We start from the raw sequence: 21212 nt of genomic DNA, 5'->3' as shown, positions 1-21212 counted from the left end.
TTCAACTGAGTTAAAAGCCTGCTTATCTAAAAAGTGCTGACTCTAAATAAGTCAGAAAAATGGAAATACTATGCTGTTGACATCATTTTTTGTTAATTTTTTTTCATTTTAGTTGCTGTTATACTGAAGTCCTTTAAGTATTTCTTCAGGGCCTTTTGAGAACTACCCTGGTGATTTAGTGTGTGAGATTATACTAGGTCTGCTCCTGAAATGATCCCTGTTTTTTAATTGGTTGTAAAATACTGCAGTAATTTCACTTTCTCTATGGCAAATTTTTTCTTCATAAAATATTTTCAATATCATAACAATGAATTAATTTTATGAAAGGCTATCCTTTTTTATTTGTGTGGAGGAAAAGAAATAAAATGAAGTGAAGTTACTGTAAAGGAAATATTTTTGATTCTATTCTATAAATTCTATAAGTTACCTGAGGTAGTTGCCTTTTAAGTAAGCCTTAATGCTTTAATCACACTGAACCTAAGATTATGAATGGCTACTCATTAATACAACTTTGCACAACGAGTTCTTCCTTGCTCCTTCCATTCATATTTAATTATTTTGGTCATTTATTTCAGGGTTGATTTTTCTCAAGAAAAAATTTTAAATTTCTCAAAAGACTAAAAATCTAAGAGTCCAGAGAGATAAAGCTTCCTCTCCTTCATAGATGTTAAAACAATTCCCATGGAAATAAATAAATCTTGTGAAACCACACAATTGCTTCCATTAGCTTTCATTACAAGCAGATATTTCTGATATTAACTCACTCACTTTGTGATTAGATAAGGCAATAGAAAATTGGGCAAAAATGAATCTGCTAGAAGAAATTATAGCATGAGGGGAGGGGTAACAAAGAAGGGAAAGACTAGTTAAATAGGACTAGGTGAAATTTCTCCATTTTAGAAAGAAGAATTTATTAAATGACTGTTTAATGTAAGATGGAAATATAAGTACAGCTTAAAAGAATCTCACTTCTTCCTTTATCTTACCTTTCAAAGCTGTGCAATAGCACAAAGTAAGCTAAAGACTAGGTTGGCACTATCCTAAAAGTTATTAAAAACAACATAATGCTTCTACTTTTTGTGTAATTCTATAGCCAGTGGAACATTTTATAAAAAAAGTACATTTAAGAAAATGGAATATTGTTCACAGGTATCTGCAGAAGTGGATTCTTTATATCAAATGAAAAGAAATGTCTGCCTGGAGTCGTAAGTCAGATGAAAGACTTCAGAGTGCACTTCAGAACCAAGCAAGTATTGACAAGACGTATGCAGTTCATATTGACAGTGAAGGGTTTTTCTAATACTATTTGAAGGTACCTAACTCTCCTGATTTTATGAGATGGGAGATCTTTAGTACTTGTGTTAGAGCTCTATTTAGAAAACTAGAGAGAGAGAGCTAAATTCAGCGGCACTTCTTTTTTATTCAGGTACAATTTCTAATCTCAGTAACATGGACATGTCACAGAACCACAGCATAGTTAGAGCTGTCTTTTAAATGCATTGTCCTTCCATTTCCACTCCAACATCTAGAAGGCTGGATTATTTATTTGCTCTTTGAACAAAGGTCGGGGTTGTATAAAAGGCTTGCATAGTATCCACTATTCAGAACAAGAGAAAAAGCAGACATAAATAAACAGGGAGGAAAAACACTTTAACAATTTGACAAGAAAAGAACCAAATCTTATGCCAGGCAAGATTATGGGCTTTTTGGAGACTCTGTTTTTCCATCTGAGTGAAAGAAAAATACAAGTCCACCTTTTCACCCTGTCAAAGTGAATTATTTTTTCTTCCTGGACAAAGACAGCAAAGACTAACTAAAAGAGTAACTGATCTGTTCCACCAGTCTTTAATGTTCAAGCACAGTTTGTTTGAAGTGATGCACAAATGAATTCCTGAGAGTAAATGAACCATTAACACAGAGGTGTAGTTTAGATCTTTCAGTTGATTACTCTAAATAAAAAAAACACCCAGCTATTCAGCCTTTCCTCCCTTGTATATCACATTGTTCCTGAGAATACAGATAATCGTGAGTGTAGGTTGTAACTGCTCCTACATACTGACAAATACATTGACAGGCTGTTGTTGAAGTACACAAAGCTGTGATTCCTGCTGTAAGAACAGAAATGTGGTTTCTGAATACTTGCAGTGATAATGTTACTCTCTGTCTTTTTGAGACTTTTCATTCTCCTGTAAGAAGAAATATTACCAATCTTTCACTCACATGTCTGAGTACTGCATTTAAATAAACCATACTATAGGCTGTATTCTGTCAGTTATGATTTTAACAGCCAAGCTTTGCCCCTTTCTGGGGAACATTTTTAACAGCTCAGTTCTGAAGATCTTGTGTGTGAAGGATTGTTTATATCCAGTATAGCCTTCTTTAATTAATACATGCCATCTGCAAATTATTCTTCCAATTTGTTATTACATTGCTTTTCTCTAATCTTGAACACATGGGGTTTACATTTGCCTTGAGGAAAAGATCTATCAGAGAAGTGTTCTAAAAAGAAAAGTTGACAAATACTACATGAATGAATCACAAATTATTTCTTGCATTTTGCAAACTGTGAGACTGTTCTAAACAAAAGATAGCAGTGAGCTGGAAATGGACTGATTATTGCAAACTCGATGCATTTTTCCAAATGGAGACAAATTTAAGAGGAGACAATGAGAACAGATGCCTAAGAAGGAGTCAAAATGCAAAGAGAAAGACTGGAAGAATGGCAAAGAATGATAGACACTAAGTGATTGCCAAAATCTCAAGAATGATGCTTTCAGGAGAAGCCTGAGGCAGCATGTGTCAGAAAAAATATGTCTCTGAAATAACTCACTGAAGTTATTAGGATGTTATTCAGCCGTGGCTGGGCAGATGAAAGACAGAAAATGTTTATGAAAGGTCTGTAAGAGGGTCAACTTAAATGAAGTAATTTCTAGAGAACATACTGATTTTCAGGGTTTTTTTGCTTACTCTTTACTATTTTAATCTTCCTCCATGTTGTATGGGAATATAAACAAAGTAAAAGGTACATATAAAGGTATTTTGATATGTATTTTTACCACTTTCTTCTCTATGGCAAAAGAGAAAAAAAAAGAAAAACAGTCTGAAAAGAAAAAAAAGCAGATCAGTAGTAACGAAATAATTCATCCCATGTTGTTATTTTACCTCTCATAAATTAATCCATAGAAACCACTTCTCAATAATGTCTCCCTACAGAAATTTTCAAGAAGACCGATTACATGCCTAGCACTGTGTTTTCAAGGGTTCATTCCAGCAGTGCACTTCTGAAAGAATTAATCATTTCATATACCTACATGACTGAACCTTTTGAAATAAGAAATATCAAGAAAATACAAAGTTTTAACTGAGGAAAACCTGTATGTATACAAGAATTCTCACTTAAGTAGCTTCTAGTAAAATGAATTTCAATTGATTTTGTCCCTATTCCCTGACCCTATTTTTTTCTTTTCTTTTTGGTTGGCTGTATTTTTAGGCACCACATTCTACAAACTAAGTGCCAAAAGCTTCCTCTTTTCCATGCTATAAATACCTAACCATGCCATTTATCTCTTTTCCCTATTCTACATTTATTTCTCTATTGCAATTGTAACTAATGTTAGTGTTTGTGAGTGTATGTATGTTTATAAATACAGTCCAGTTCTCAGTCAGTCTAAATCAGTACAGCTAAATTCATCCTAGCAAAGGATCAGTGCCCTAACAGCCTGCAGAACACACACATACTCTGTTAAATCTGTATATCCAATGCAGAACCAGGTCTTTGCCTAGAGGAGAGGCTTGTTCAGTCATTTGCTGGACATATGACATCTCCATGTATTTTTAAGCTGTTCAGTGGTCCCCTATTGAACATCATTGCATATAGTCTGCATTATGGAAAATCCTCACTTGGTAAGTCACTTGATGACATATTTGGGTGGCTGTGTATTTCTTACTTCTCTGGTTTTCTGGGCAGGAGTTTAAAAAGATTTGAAAAGGGCAGAGTTGTGTTTGGCATGAGCTTTTATAGGTACAGCGTGGCTACTGCTGTCCTGGAAAAAATAGAATAAACATAAAGTGATAAGCCCTTGAAAACAAACTTTTTCCTGCTCTTCACCATTTCTTTATTTCCTCTTTAGCTCTTTATTAGCAGAACTAATAAGTAATAAAGAGCTGCAAATACCCATCTAGTGACTTAATAATAAATCCACCTTACCTCTTTCTTAGACAGATGTTTAAATCTGGAATTTGCTGCAGAATGCTTCAGGCAGATGCTCAGTCAGACTGCATGCTGTCATCCCAGAATTTCTTTTTCTGTGATATGTCTGGCTAATATTCAGCATATGTCAAAATAAAGTTATAATCTCCACTTCAAATTAATACCCTTATACCATATCAGTCTTCATGAGTGTTCTTTTTATTAACTGAAGTAATCCTAATTGCTTCAGACTGTGTCCAAACCCAATTTGACATACGATATGTTACTGATTTGGGGGTTTTTTTAAATTTTTATTTCTCCACAGCTCTTTAAATGTAAATCATGAGTAGCCTGGAACAGTTTAGAAATTTGACTGTCTTTTTATATAGAGTGTGTCATTCCAGTAACAGCGGCACTGTCTAGTGATTCAAAATACAGTGATATAATTTGTATCTCCACTAAAAATAGTCCAACAGTGAAGGCATTTTAGGAGCTAGCTATAGTTTCAGACAGAAATACTAGTAATTCTTAATAGTAAGAGACATAAAAAATACATTTCTTTTATTTCCTAATTTGAAATTTCTTATTTACGATCAAAATTTTAAATAAGTATCTATAAATAAATCCACAATGTTTGTCAGGTTTTTCTCTGTGTAGACAAATATATCATTTCAGATGTCTCATAGACAGTTGGAAACTTTAAAATATCATACAAAATCCTTTCAAGAGATTCACATTAATTTTACCCCCCTGAAGTCTGAGTATTGCTATCAATGTATAATGGAACCAGAACTTCCCATTTACCAAATGCTTTAGCTGTTGTGAACATACATTCTGAGATATCAAACTTTAAATGATCATTTACTAAAAATAGGAATCAAATATATTATAATAGACATTTTTGCATGCATATTTGGAAAGTAACAGTAGAATGTAACCCTTGGTAAGATATCTAAGTGTCTGTCTTTGTGACAGAGGAAAGAGAGTAAACTAAAGAGAAAAAAAAGTATGTCCTGAGTTTAATTAATAATATTTTTGTATAATATAAAAAACCAAACCAGGAACAAGCAGTTCATACAACACATCTGAAAGGAATAGTTCCTGCCAAAAGGAAGTACAACTGTGTAATTGCATCATCTGCCTGTGTAAAAAGTCCCTCTCCAGCTTTCTTGTAAGGCCCCTTTTAGGTACTGGAAGGCCCCAACAAGTCTCCCTGCAGCCTTCTGTTCTCCAGGGTGAACAATCCCAGCTTTCTTAGCCTGACTTTGTAGGAGAGCTACTCCAGCCCTGAGCTGCTCCAGCCTCTGATCATTTCTGTGGTCCTCCTCTGGACATGCCTCGACAGGTCCATGTCCTTCCTATGTCTGGGGACCCAGAGCTGGACACAGTATTGTCCAGCTGGGGTCTCAGGAGGGGCAGAATCATCTCCCTCCTCCTGCTGGCCATGCCACTCTGGATGTAGCCCAGGATGAGGCTGGCTGTCAGGCTGCTAGCCCACATTCTTAGCTTATGTCCAGCAGCAGGGCTGCTCTCAATGACTTCTTTTCCAACTATGTACTCACGTCTGGGATTGCCCCTACCCAGGTGTAGCACCTCACACTTGCTGAACTTGGTTAGGCTCACAGGCTTACTTCTCAAGTTTGTCCAGGTCCCCCCAGATGCATCCATCCTTCTGTCTTGTCAACTGCACTGCTCACCTTTGTGTCATTTGAAAACTGGCTGAGGGTGTGCTTGGTCTCACTGTCTGTGTCATTGATAAAAATATCAGTCTCAAGACAGAATCCTGAGGGCCACCTAGACATAAAGCCATGGACCACAAGCCTCTGGCTCATTGACTCTCAATATGTTACTGGTTTTGGGTTTAGGAATTGGCTGAAGAACTCTTTGGCCAATTCCTTATCCACAGAATAGTTCACCTTTCCAAACCATTTCTTTCCAATGTGGAGATAAGGCTGCTGTGTGAGAACATGTCAAAAGCCTTACAGAAGTCTAGATGGCATAGTTCAGTCTTCCCTTGTCTCCCCTTGCAGTTACTCAAATCCTCAAATTCTGAGTAAAAAGTTATGCAGAAAGTAGTCAAGTGGCATTATTGTAATATTTTAGCTCAAGAAGATAGACATGGTGGAGGCAATTTAATGAGCCAAATCTTCCCAAGGTATAGGGCTCATGTAACTCAAGGCTCTATTTGAACACCTGCCTAAATTTATAATGTGGAATTTTAAGTCCCATTTATGTTTGTTTTTTTATTAATAAAAACCTCATTTACTATGTTCTCTATTGCTTATGTCTCATTATTTGCAAATGCTGACACAACACTGATGGTAGCTGTGAAAGATATTCTTTGTATTTAAAGCAGGAGCTTAAAGCAGATCACCACATCAAAAGAATACCATCTTCCCAGGATCCATTTCCCAGATTTTCAGGGCGTAATTGCAACTTACTTACTTCCCTCATTAAATATCAGACTAACTTGTGAAGCATATAGCATCAGGCAGCCTTCATTGGAGTAGTATGGCATGTTATAGACTTTATTCGAATATATTTCTCTTTGCAAGGAGAAATCTACACCTACATTCCAGGCTGGTTAGTTAAAGACCTTCAGTTGAATAACTGTCTCATGTTTTGTGAGTGTAAGCAAAGGGATTTAAAAATATTCATATAGAATCTGCACATCAAGTTTGCAAATACACCAGAGTTTGAAAATACAAGGGGTTTATTAGGGATGTAATATGATTTTCTTTAATTCATATTCAAGAAAATATGACTTTATCATATTTTGTGTCAACATTTGAGTCAAAAACCTCGTAATTGTTACTTATATAATTTAATCTAAGTCCAGATATTTTTAAAACTTGCTATTAGAAATCTATTGATATTTTTTAACTTTTAAAAACCTTAAATGAACTGTCTTGTCTTTCAAGTTACAATTGTGCGTAGCAATATGTTAGACATAGATAAAAACTGAAAAGGATTCTCTGTAATCTACTGTGTCCATATGGCCTCAGAAATTTCTACATGAACAACATTAGACAAAAAGCTCTCAGGACAGATAAGAGTCTTCAGAGATTTTTTTTTTTTTTTTGAGTTACCATATAAAAAAAGATGTTGTATTTTATTTTTCCAACTCAAAACAGAAGGACTTATTAGTCAACTAGTTTTAAAGCAATAAAAACAAAACAACACAATCAATATAAAAGATTTGCAAGAAAAATTATTTTCCAGTATTTTTCATAGAAGTTCTCACTATGGATAAAGAAGAATGACAAAATTATGGAGCCTGTTCCCATCCCATGTTTTCCCTTAATAGTTCTCTCAATAATAATTCTTTTCTATATAAGCTTTCTCCTACTATTCATACCAGAAGGAACACTGAACACCCAAAAAAACATAAACAAATAAAATTAACTTACAAGGACTGTTTCAAGAGTCTCAGTGATACACACTTTTGTTATCAATCAGTCAGAACTAAACATTTAAGCATTGGTCAAAACTAGGTCAAAATATAAAATAAGGGAAAAAAAATCTTAAAATCATTGTAAGTAACTGAATTTTCATACATGCTCATTTTCACTTTGAAATCTTTCTTTAAAACACATCTTGAATACTGAAGTGAAGGGAGGAAAAAAATGCCCCATTGTCATTTGCAAAGCTTCTTATAAGTAATTTTCAGCACTTCAGAAGCAAGTAAAACTATCATTCTAAAACAGAAAAAATATAGGGGAAATGGAAACTGGAAATAAACCTTTACAGTATTTAAATACTTACTTTAAAGGAGCTTTTTAAGATGGTTTTAAAGTTGCACTTTGGGACCCCTGTTGACTTCTTTTGTGAAAGCATTCACATAATTGAGAAAGCAGCAAACTCCCTGCTCTTTTTTTAGAAAAAGCCCATCTCTTTCTTTTTGCTTTTGTTCAGATGAACACCTGGCCTATAAAATTCAGTGACAGAACTTTCCCTAGGGTGCCATTTTTGTAGAAAGCTAACAAAACTTTAAAAAGTATAATTTTTTTGCCTCACTAGAGCTTACACAGCTTTATTTTACACTTTTTCCATCTGTTTCTCTGGCTCGACTGTGGGAACTAGTGTGTTTAATGGAAGCTGTATCACTTGTCCAAGAGAAGCCAGAAGTCAGCAGGTTCCTGACTACTTCTGGCTGGCAAACCAGCCAAAATATTCCAGGGAGAGGAAGACAGGAGGGAAGGAAGAGATGGGAGGAGAAGAAAAGAAAGTTTCTCATTTCTTCTACAAAAGACTGCATTTGTAAATATCTTCAGGGATTAACGGAAGGGAGTCTCTCATTACTTGGTGGGGGGCCTGAATTAATTAATATGAAAATAACACCCAGGAATACTTATAATGTCTTTTTAGTTGGGATGACAGCTGGCCTAAGATCTTGTTCTGCCTTCCATCTAGACCAAGTTCTGCTCTTTTCTCTCACAAACCTCATGCCTTGGTTTTAGAAGACTTTAAAAAAGCGAAGGAGGAAGAACACATGCAAAAGAAGCCATGGACTCCCTCAAAACTTTGAGTCATAAATTCCTTAAAATTATTTGCATCAGTGCTGCTTAAATTTAATTGTATTTCTTAATATTTCATTATTGAAAATAAAGTGGAATTCAAATATTACCAAAGATTCAAGATACTTATGTTTTAAATTTAATAACTCGCATGTTGTAAAATGCTGCAGGAGTAGATGTGAAGAATATAGACTAATATTTCCTTTGGATTTTCTCCTAGCCATTATATGCCATATAAGCAAGACTTAAAAAAAAATAAAATTATATAGAGCATTTTGTGTCAATTAAAGAAGAAGATGGCAGGTCTTAGATGCTAGCTTTTATCTACAGGCAGAATACAACCACAGCAACATGCATTTCCACACAACTTCCTGATAGCTCAGTGATAGGTTTCATTTTGTTTGGGATTTTGATGCCACCCTTTCCAGCGTCTGTCTGCACTACATTAGACAAAACCAAACCCTAACAGCTGTCATGTGCAATTCCTTCTCCCTCTCAGCCTGTCCCTGAGGGAAGAATTGTGTGCACTGGAGTGTTTTCTTTTTGATAGGCTTCTGCATCTTTTTTGAATGTACATGCTTTTCTCCATTTATATTACAGAAAAGAAAGCCAAGAGAATGTGTCTCCCACATGAAGAGAAGTAATGAATGTGGAAAGATTTAGGAAAGGTAAACGGAGCTGGCCATGCACAGACCTGATAGGCTGTACTATCATATTGCTTTTAGAAAATCTGCTTCCTAGATCAGCACAGAAATATCCATAGCACTACATATGGGATTCATTCTATTTCATGGAAGTTTTTTTTAGAAACCAATTAATGAAAATAGTTATCTTTCCAGCTAAGTTGAAAGGACTGAGAATAAAGTGGTGTTCTCCTCTAGGTGACATAACAGTACTTGCTTCACCTAACGCCTGTTACAGTTTCACAGGCATGCCAAGAATAGGCTTCTACACTGGCCATCAACTAAACAAAAAAAGATCATGATTTTAGGAGGTTTTATCATTAATGTGTGTTCAGTGAAGAGAAAAATAAAGTAGGCAGTCCAGTATTTTCCCCTTGGCCTGCTCCATGGAGTATGAATGACTGTACAGTGAGGTCAAGGTATCATCATTACACTAATTTCTCAGAACCATGTAACAAACATACAGGGAAATTCAAATGCAGAGGGATTTTCAGAATTCTGAAAACATTTTAAGCTGGGATATTTATATCCTGAAGACATACTTTGAAAAGCTTATTTTAAGAAATAGGAATACACTACTCCTACCTAGTCAGACTAAGCTGAAGATAATTTCTACCTTAAAATTAAATTGTTTCATTACAAAACAATTAGTTCAAATGCTTTGAGAATTGGTTTCAGCAATTCCCTCAATTCATTGTCTGCACAATAGAAATGTTTCCATTTGTTTTCTACAGTATCTGCACTTCATGAGAACAGCTATTGTATATATCAGCTAAGTTGTAAGCTTTTTAAGAAAATTCCACAGCTGTGTGATCTTCCTTTCTGCATCAGTATCACGAAGCACATCAGATATATTGATTTGGTATATCAATTTTGCTTCTAGATGTTCTAATCTTTTCTGCTTTTTTTAGTTCTTTGTTTGTCTGAACGAGGTTCAAAGCTGGTATTTTATCATACTACTTGCCAGACTGCAGAAGCTTCTTAACAAGAATGTATTCAGCACTAAATATATTGAAAATACTAGTTTAGGTAGCAAAATAGTATTCAGGAAAAACTTAAATGAAAAAGCATATTTCAGACTGTTCTAAGTGGTAGAAACCATAAATAGGAGTGTATGCTCCACAGAGCTCCATTTTAGAGCCACTCTGCTTCAAGATCTTCATAAACTATTTGAATGCAGGCCAAGAAGGTATACTAAAACTTGCTGACAGCATCAAATTGGGAGGAGCTGTTCACCTACTTGAAGGCAGTGAGGCCCTGTAGAGAGAACTTGACAAGTTAGAGGGCTAGGCTATCACCAACCATACGAAGTTTAACAAGGGGAAGTGCCAGATCCTACGGATGGAACAGGACAACCATGAGTGTATATCCAGACTGGAGAACGAGGGGCTGGAGAGCAGACTTGCAAGCAGAGATCTGTGTGTCCTGGTCACTGCAAAGCTGAACATGAGCCAGCAGTGCCCTGGCAGCCAAAAGGCCCAGCTCTGTCCTGGGGGGCATCAGGCACAGCGTGGCCAGCTGGGCAAGGGAGGGGATTGTCCTGCTCTGCTCTGGTACAGCCTCACCGTGAATACTGTGTGCAGTTTTGGGTGCCACAGTATAAGGAGAATATAGAGCTATTAGACAGCATCCAAAGGAGGGCTGCAAAGGTGGTTAATGATCCAGAGGAGAAGTCATCCAAGAGCTGCCTGAGATGACTCAGTCTCTTCAGCTTGGAGAAGAGGAGACTAAGGGGAAACAGCACTGCAGTCTACAACTTCCTCACGAGGGCAAGAGAGTGGGGGGAAACTGCTCTCTTCTCTCTGTTGACCAGTGACAGGACCTGAGGGAGTGGCCTGCAGTTATGTCAGGGAAGTTTAGGTTGGATATTAGAGAAAGGTTCTTCACCCAGAGTTTGGGCACTGGAACAGGCTCCCCAGGGAAGTGGTCACAGCTCCAACCCTGACAGAGTTCAAGAAGCTTTTGGACGATGCTCTCAGGTACATGGTGTGACTCTTGAGGTCATCCTGTGCTGGTCCAGGAGCTGGACTCAGTGACCCTTGTGGGTGTCTTCCAAGTCAGGATATTCTATGATTGTGCTACCAATGCTGCTATTAGCTAAGTCCAGTTTTGGTTTTCATTACTGTTACATTCATGCTTCTAGTAAGATTGTAGATAGCTCTATGTTAGGTAATTAACTAGAACAAAACATTGTCTACATAAAATGCAAGGTTTCCACTACCTTTCTCAGAAGTTGACCTAAAAAAATTGAAAACTTTTTACAATACAAAATCTAAAGTACAAAAACTAAAACATCTTGACATTATGGGTTGAACTACTTGTCAAAACAGAAAGAAAGCACAACAGGGAAAAACATAAGCCTCAAATGCATGGTGAGATTACTCATATGGAATATAAGGTATTCAATCCCTGTTTCAATCCCTCACTTTAAAAAGTTTTGTAACTCCATGCTAGTACTTAGTTCATTCTACTGTTTAAATTAATAAGTAAATATTTCTTCTAGTTAATCTGAAGACTTCTCAGTTTCATCCTAGTGAAAAATAGAATGAAATTCTTCTTGAATCTGTCAGAGTCAGATTTTCGGCTGATGTTTTCCGGCTCTGACTAATAGGTACAGGTCATTGCCTTGGAATCTGTTCTCCTAATAAAAAACAACTGCTTTAACAGTGCTGCTTCTACAATGTGTCACAGAGTATTTACCTCATTCTCTTAAGCATGGCTTAAATAACAAGGTATCACTGACTTCTAGGGGAGGAGTTCACTTCTCTCATCTTCATTTCTTTATATGCCATTCTTCATTCTACTTTTGAAAAAGCAGGAACAATACAGTTAAAAGTACATTTTTATCTTTACTTGTATCTCATCATCTGCACTATGGATTTACAGCTTCTATGAAAGGCCAGCATCTCCCACACACAATGCTTCTATCTCCTGCAAGGCTAATATTTACCACATCTCTCCAAGACCCTCAGAATATGATTCATTTCAGTCACTCAAAGAGCAGTAGGTCAAATGCATATAGGAGCATTAATATTATTTCCTAAACCCAAGTCACAGATCTCAACAAGATGATATGTGGAAGTGACAAACATAAGAGGATCCCTAAAATGACTGACTTACAAGTTTTTTGCATTTTATTGTCCTTTCCTAAGAATTATCAGTCCAGAAAAAAATGCACAGTGAAACAAGTCTCCTAAGCACAATGAAACAAGGCTTTCCATGAACTCCCTAAAGTACTTCAGTACTGTTAGCACATGACATTATGCTTGAAGAGCTGCTTTTCTTCTCTTCTGTCCCCAACTCTGCCCAGATGAGTTTCTATACTGCAGTTCTATGCTTTAAATATCCATTTTTACTCCATAAAATGAGGATAACAGTTTTAATTTTTACAGCAGTCTCAAAAATGCACATTATTTAACTTTCTAATTAAAATAGCTAATGTCACATACTACATTTTCAGTCCTTTAAATTGTAAAATACTTTACAGAGAAAGCCATAGTCTGTATTTTTCAATATAGAAACATAAAAAGAGAACATCTTTCCTTTTTATGATCCAAATCAGATGCAGGAAAATTTACAACTTAAAGAGACTGATTAGAGTTAGAAATTGTTAGAATTTCTTGTCTGCATTTTGCTCTTTGTTAATAGTGATACTTGTTGACAACATATTTATTGCAATGATATATTTTTTTCTGGGTTTAAGTATTTATATAGATTATTTACTTCCATTTTCCACAAAGCTAGTCAGTATTATTGGGGGAAGGAGGGTGACTGTGGGGAGATAGAACTCATTCAAACCAGAATCAACAAACACAGTTGGCCGAGGCTGTAATAGTGCATCTTAGATATATACACTGTCATAACTTCATGTCCATGCATGTTAGAGGTCTATATACAAGTGATGTTAAAACTTTGGTCCACACTCAGTTGTTAGAATTCTTCATATTATTGAAGGGGGGAAAATAAATAGAAAAAGAAAATTAAGAAGAGAAGTTTTTTTGTCTTTCATGAGTCTGAACTTATTGCATCATTTCGCAGACAATCTATATTTACATTGACTCAGAAGGGTTTTTGCAAAATATCAGCTGTTCTATTAATGGCATGTAAGAATTATCAACATGCTTAATCAGATAAAATATCACACAGCAGCAAAGTAAAATATCTTTGTCAGATTTATGGTAATGGTACACTTGAGGAAATTACAGCAGTTGCTCTATGTCATTTTTAACATTCTGAAATGTGTGATGTAAAGTCTCATATGAATTTAACTACACATTACTATTTCACTATAAACATTTTCTGTAAACACAGGGGATTACAGAAGAATATTTTTTCCTCTTAGACTGACTTCAAATCAAGAAGTCCTACATCACTGAAGAAATGTGAATGAATAACAATACAAAAGAAAACCTAACTAAACAAAACACACAAACAGTACAACCCTAAGCTGTTCATCCAACCAGAATAACATGGCTGAGCCATGCAACTATAAAACTGCTAAACCACAGGCATCATCTTCAAATTCTTTTTAGAGAGGCAGGTCTGTTTTAGGTGACAATTTAGGTGACTGAATCTGGATACATGCTAGGATTTTAAGTAACATGTAACTTACTCTGTTCCTTTGCAAGCAATATAATGGGATATTACCAAACATGAGTGAAGTTTAGCCATGAGGAAAAAAACAGATTAAACAGAAAATTGCAAGTATTTATCCAAGCTAGCTCTCTCGTTGGGGAACATCTAATTGAGGAGGACCTCACAAAACAACAATTCCTGCAATATCTGTATGAAATTTTCTATAATTGCAGAGGACTATCCAGATGGCTAATATAACAGGGTCTATAGATGTCTCCTAGCAGATGCTTCAAAGGAGGATGGAAAAAAAACCTTTCAATGGCAGCTAAGTACTGTCTAAGAATAACTTCTTGAAGCAGATGAGAAGTAAATAACTGTATTGATTTTTATACTTCAACAATATCTACCTCACACATTTTATGGTCTATTTATTACAGTTAGATTAGTTTGATACATTTCATCAAATGCTGTTATATTAAAATCTTGTTAACATGCATTTAGGATGATCACATTATGAATTGTAGGAGAATTAATAGAGCTGGAGAGCTCTATTCCCTATGCTGTTTAAGGTATCAGTGCAAATAAGACTGGAGGGGCCAGAGCTGGATGTTGGACTGAATCACTGCTGATTCAGCTAACCTAAGGAAAGGCACACACGCTTTAGAGGTCATTGGGTCCACCACACTGCTCAAGTACACTCACCTACATCTGGCTACACAGGACCATCTACTGACATCTTTTGAATATATTCAAGGTTGCAAAATCCAAAAATTCCCTGGACAACCTGTGGCAACACTCAGTCACTTTTGCAGTGATTCCTGATGCTCATAGACCCTCTCCTGTGTATGAGCTTGTGCCCTTTGCCTCTGGTCCTGTGACTGTGTATGACTGCAAAGATCCTGGTATCCATCCTGGATCCTGGTATCCATAGACACGGATCTCCCTGAGCTTTTTCTTCTCCAAGCAGAACAGCCCCAGCTCTCTCAGCATGCCCTCATATGGAGGATGCTCCAATCCCCTCATCATCTTAGTGGGCTGTTGCTGGACTCACAGCAGTAGCTCTGAGTCTCTCTTGTACCAGGTAGCCCAGAAGTGGACACAATATTCCAGATATTTAGGATAAGTAACTGCAGATAGGTCTGTGTATCTATTTACAGCTACATAGGATGTGCTGGATGATTAAAACTCAAGAAACTCAGAACTGGAAAGTTCCAAAATGCATATTTTGCTCAAGCCAACAAGCCCTGTTTTGAGGCAGGACTTATTAATGAAAGAACATGATTGTTCTGATGTGACCATGACCATGCCTTTTGCATTTTAGAAGTCTTCTGCCCATTCCTCTGAAGAGCAAACAGACTGAATCACATAGGCTTCCATGAGACCTGTGATGCCCATCTGTTTCCAATTATGCCTATATATGGCTTCTTTTATGCATTACTTAACAGACTAATTTAATATCCAGTTATATTATGAAGCCTACAAATTTCTCTAGCAGAACTTTCCTCAGTACTTGTTATATTTAAGACAATTTTTCTACCTAATTCCTATGAAAATTTTTAGAATAGATGCTTTAACAATCCAAGGCAAAAATATAAGCAGTTCCAGTGCAATCAATGTTTAGTTCCCAGTGGAACACATACAAATTTCATTAGAATTCGTAGTTTTGGCACATATAGTGTGTGACCAATGTAATCTTCCCAGAGGAAAATTATGCTCAGCATTTCTGTTTACATATGAGATTCCATACTCCACATCATAACTTAAAAATTAATTAAAAATACCTCACAAACAAATAAAAAGTAATTAGGAAAGCAAAACAAAAGAAACACACCTAGGGAATCAGTAGAGATCTTAAAGTGACCACCAAAAGAATTAGCCATATGCTCTTCTCATGCTGTATAACACTGGGGAAATCTTTCAAGGAATTTTTTTGCCTTTGTGACATAGTTTTTTGCCTTTGTTTTGTTCTCTGCATGGGAGAATGCCAGTGAAACTTCAGAAACAAGCAAGAAGGTTTTCCACATGTTTCTGTCTTTCCTCCACTTTTCCTCCCTCCAAATATCAAGGTACAGTTAAGAAATACAGATAAGTGGTTAGAGTTGAAATATTCTACTGTTGTCATGGAAATCTATCAAAAAATATTGGACAATGTCTGATTTGGCTGTGATCAGACTAAATGTAATCTACATAGTAAAATTTGCCTGAGAATGGATTGGGTGGAGAAAGTTTTATACTTACAGCTTTGAAATTTTTATGCATTTCAAACTGTATGAAAAAAAATGGTCTTTTTCAGAAGCTAATAATCTAAAAATATGTAAACATCCCTGAGTTAGAATAGCATCATATTTTACCTCATATAATGTTGCATTTGCCATTTGGACACAGAAACCTTAGTTTTTCTTTTAGAGTTTCTCACATTTTTGACTGCCTATTATAATCTTTTTTCTGTAGAAGACTTTTTTTTTATACTCCACAGAGTATTCTATATACAAAAGAAAACTATCATTTACTCTGAGAAAAGAATTAAGATAAATTCAAAAGCAGCATTTTAAAATATACTTGTTTTATTAAACTTTGCAAAGATTTTAGCCTTCAGTGTAAAACTGTAGTTTTAAACATATGCATCTTCCACTTAGCGTTTGCTTTGACGGGCATTAAGAATTCAAAGATCCACATTTTAAAATGTGAATATATATTTGCTCATGAAAACCAACCAACTGAAACTGTATAGATTCTACATTATTTTATCCTGGTTTTGGTTTTTTCACTCAAATTACTATTAACTGACTTGCTGCAAGTTTAATAAACCCATATGTAGATCTGTGGTGAGATGACCTTGGCTGAGTGCCAGTTGCTCACCAAGCCACTCTATCACTGCCCTCTTCAGCTGGACTAGGGTGAAGAACAGAAGATGAAGAAAAGCCCTCATAGGTCAAGATAAAGATATTTTACTAAAGCAACAGAGAAGGTCGAGTTCAGACACGCCTGTGAAACAAAGATTTATTCTCTGCTTTCCGTCAGCAAGATATTTCCAGCCACTTCCCAGGAAGCAGAGCTTTAGCACTATAGTGGCTTCTCTGGAAGGCAAATGTTGTAAATAACAAATGCCCATTTATTTCCTTCTCCTTTTTGTAGTTTTTATATCTGATCTGACAACATCTGTTACATCACACCTGTCTGACCATTTTGGGCCAAGAGTCCTGGTTGTGCCCCTCACAAAACTTTGCCCAGGCCCAGGCCCAGTCTATTGGTTCAGGGGTGGAATTTTGGGGAGGGGGCACCAGTGCTGTGCTAGAGCTGCTCAGCAGTAGCCAAAACACTGGTATGACACCAGACTTTTCCAGCTAGCAATGCAGAGCACAGTGCTGTGGGGCCTTCTCTGGGGGACAATTAACTCCACCTCAGCCAGGTCTAATACAAAGTCATAATACATGACTAAAAAGAATAATGCATGAATCAGCTGAAATTACCTAACTCAGCCCTTCATATTATAAGGAAAAAAAAAAAAAGAAAAAAACTAGAGAAGAACATGAACCCTAACCTTCATTATGCAAAATTATGTAAGTAAAGCAAAGATGTAAAGAAAAATCATTCTGCAAATATAGATCACAAGTTATTATGAAGCAATTAAATTGCTACATAACTCTCAGTAAAAATGGGACATAAGATAATTAGAAATGCTAATGTTAAGAAAGTTTGGACTTTGTTCACATTTTAACTGTTAATTGCTGCAATTAAAAATGAGGATTTTGCTTTAATTTTTGCTATGAAGAGTTCAGAACTGAAACATATTTTGAAGCTGTCACTGCTGAAAATGAATGCTGAACCATAAATTTGGATATGCAAAATACTCTCTTAGGTTCATCACTATTAGTTTGTTTTTCAAGGAGAAATCATACCACTGGACAAAAAACATCCCGCTTCTTTTCTTTTATTTGAAGAAATTTGAAAAAAGTTCACTATTACATTATTATATGATTCATATAGTGCTATTGTATGACCAACTGAAATACAAAATCAGAGTTAATCACTACTGAATGGCAAATGGGACAGAGAAAGGCACACATTACAAAAAACCAACACAAAACCCCAGATCAAGACACATGCAATCACTGCATACAGCTAGACCTCTCACCCATTTTATGAGGCTTTGGATATCTGATGAGTAGGAGTAAAGGGAGGGTAGAACACGTGCATATCTAGAAGAGCCTCCATCATCCTATCAATAAATTGTTGAAAATACATTAAGAAACTAACCCAGTTTTCTACATCTTCTATTACAAGGCTTAAAATTTGTTATTTAGAGAGTATTGTTTTAAAAAGTATACACAGTAATTTTTTCCTTCCTTTTAATGGGGCTAGACACAGGATCTTATGTTACTGTATAATTATTATCTGGCATTATTTCAAGGAAAAAAATCAACCTATAATACTGAAATGAAAGTAAGATGACATTTTGTGGGCTAGCTGAATTATTTGAAAAATAATTTTGAGATGTTACTTTGGTTTGTGGTATAATGGCAAAGGAAGAACAGGCTGAGTCAGCCCTAATTATTTTATTTCACTCAGAAATGAAATTTTGTTTTAATTCTACAGTAATTAGTAATCTAAACAAAAACTTCAAACACAGTAATGGAAAATTAAAATGTTCAAAATTAATATACACGTTTTCAAAGCCACTAAGTTCTTTTAGGATAAGCATCCTAATAAGAGCAAAAATAAAAAGCTGCTTTTAAAATAAATTGAAAGTGATGGAAATTTTTTTTAATTATTTCCTGTAGGTTTCTACTTCTGCATATTTATAAATTTTGTTAATGAATTATCATAATACCCAAATGTAATTCTGGAACCTGGACTGGCTGTTATTAGCTACACTCTCTGACAGTTCAAGCAAAATTATCTGCAAGGCTAACTTTGTGACAGAAAAAATAGAATACTTTCAAAAAACATAATTATAACAATAAATTAACAATAAATGTACTATTTACAGTATTTCAGAGCAGATTGATTAAAATTAAAGGTGTAATTTTAATCAAATAAATATCTGGATTTCAAACTATCTAGGAAGAGAGTTATCTATTAATAGAGCAATACCATAACTATGTCGAAATACTGATTTTATTTACATCACAGATCATTAGAAAAGCTAGCAATGTGCCCCAGTCTCCACTTACTTTTAAACCTGAATTTACCTTTACTCTCCTTTCCCTTAGAAAAGTCAAGCTTATCTATCCAGGAGAAACAACTGACATCAAAGGATTGTTTTTCCACTCACCAGCTCTAAGCTGCTTTTCATTGTTCGAAGGAATTATTGAAGAGACTCAACACAGAATTTCAATCAGATGCACAGTTTCTGGTTCATTGATTGGCTGATTCTTCTTTTGGAGAAGAAAGGTAATAAAAGTCCTTTTTAAATCTAGTGTTCTCAGAGAGGTCACATTTGTGCTTTCTTTAAGCTACTCTTCGTGATGCTGTGGTGTCAATGAAGTTCTACCCACCCAAAGACTCTGCTGTCCTGAGCTGTTCTTCAGGCAAAGTCTGAAATGTTCAACCTTCCTGGAAGTAAAGTTTAGCAGAGATGGAGTCTTGCAAATGTCTCAGGATCCCTAACTATGAGAGGTCAGACTCTCTCCAAATCTCATTCACTCTGTGAAAATGATTACTTACACAATCTGACTTTGCAAGTGCTAGCTCCTTTTACCTCAGTAAATTTTGATCTTTCAGTTCTTACACATCTCACTTCTGGTTTTGTTTTTTTGGTTCCTGCTAAGATACTTATGCTGAGAGATAAAGATTCAATCAATCTATGGTCTTCTTTTAGCTTGCAATCTCAGAGATCCTTAAAGAAATACTGAGATAAAGGACTTCTGAAATTATATGTAGTTGACTCATATATAAGCTGCTGCAGTGAACAGAGTGGGAGGTAAGCTTGGATGTCTGCTAATTCCTTAAATTTACATGACATTTATATATATATTTAAAATAAATGTTTCTGCTTCCTAATTTTTATCCCGTGTACTTTGTATCTAATGTAAATCTGAAATAACTACTTAATTGAGTAATTTCTTCTCCCTGAACACATTACCAGAGTGAAAACAGGACCAAAGTTCTGTCAGCTGCATAATGCTAAATCTCTCTCACATACTGTGGGGACTATTGCTAGACAACTGCCAGGCATTTAAAATAGGCAGCCCTGTTCCTATTCTGTTATTATTGCTGCTTTCCCTTTCTGGAGTTTCTAGAGCAAAACCACAAAAATACTTCATTTTTGCATTACTGTCACAGCGTAGGTAAGCACTCATTACATTTATGACTCTACAAACAAAAGAGACATTAGATACTGAGCACCATGTTACAGCTGTGAATTGGATAATAAAACACTTTTAGTAAAAAGAAAAAAAATGCTTGAGTTAAAGTATATTCAGCTGAATAAATAAAACAAATCTGTGTAGCCAGCCGTGTTAGAAAATATTCAAATTATGCTAGAATACTTTTTAAGCAAGTTTAATGAATGCTGACATAATTAACTCAAATTTTGATACAATGTTAAAAGTATTTCCAGGGTCTGTAGCCTGAAGCACAAATCTTGTCATTTAATAGACACCTTTGGGACTCTACTGTGTCAGCTCAAAACAGAGCAGTCTCCAGGGAATCTCTGCATGGACTCCAGCTTGTGATGGGACTGCAGAACTGGGAATCTGACTGTGCTGAATTGGACCTCATCTCACATACTTTCAGGAGATATGGAGAAGTCACACATCACCGTGTTGGTGTGATCTAAATCTGCTGGAGTTAAACAGTTCTATTTTGGTACTGTTTACTGAGTTTAGCTCTGTTGTACTGTGTCTGGGTTTCAGCTGGAATAAAGTTGATTTTCTCCCTACTAGCTGCTACAGTAATATATTTGGATTTAGCTTGAGAATAATGCTGATAACACAGTAATGTTTCAATTTTTGCTAAGCACTGTGTACACTAAGTCAAAGACTTCTCAGTGTCTCCCACCATCTTACCAGTAAGTTGGCTGGAGGGCACAAGAAGCAGGGAGCAGACACAGTTGGGACAGCTGCACCAAAGTGGCTAAAGGGGCATTCTTTACCATATGGTGTCACACTCAGTATTTAAACAAGGAGGGAAACTGGCTGGGAGCTGCTGCTCCAGAAATGGCTGGGCATCTGTTGGTGGGTGGGGAGAAATTCCATTGTGCATAATCTTTTTTGTGTACTTGAATTCTACATTATTATTATTATT

General features: G+C 35.8%; 1 long non-coding RNA gene across 1 annotated transcript in view; it reads right to left on the bottom strand.

Annotated features, from left to right (window-relative positions):
• Nucleotides 1-19808, bottom strand: part of LOC139592532 (uncharacterized) — a 254044-nt gene extending 234236 nt beyond the window's left edge. The window contains exon 1 of the long non-coding RNA XR_011680034.1: nucleotides 19240-19808. This is a non-coding gene — a long non-coding RNA (uncharacterized lncRNA). The remainder of the gene's footprint in view (nucleotides 1-19239) is intronic.
• Between the last annotated feature and the right edge of the window lie 1404 nt (nucleotides 19809-21212).

The sequence above is a fragment of the Agelaius tricolor genome, unplaced genomic scaffold (assembly GCF_023055355.1).
Source record: "Agelaius tricolor isolate 1412-34295 unplaced genomic scaffold, bAgeTri1.0.p SCAF_8, whole genome shotgun sequence".
Classification (NCBI taxonomy): Eukaryota; Metazoa; Chordata; class Aves; order Passeriformes; family Icteridae; genus Agelaius; species Agelaius tricolor.
Note: the sequence above shows the minus strand (reverse complement) of the source record. Positions and strands in the feature narration are given on the sequence as shown.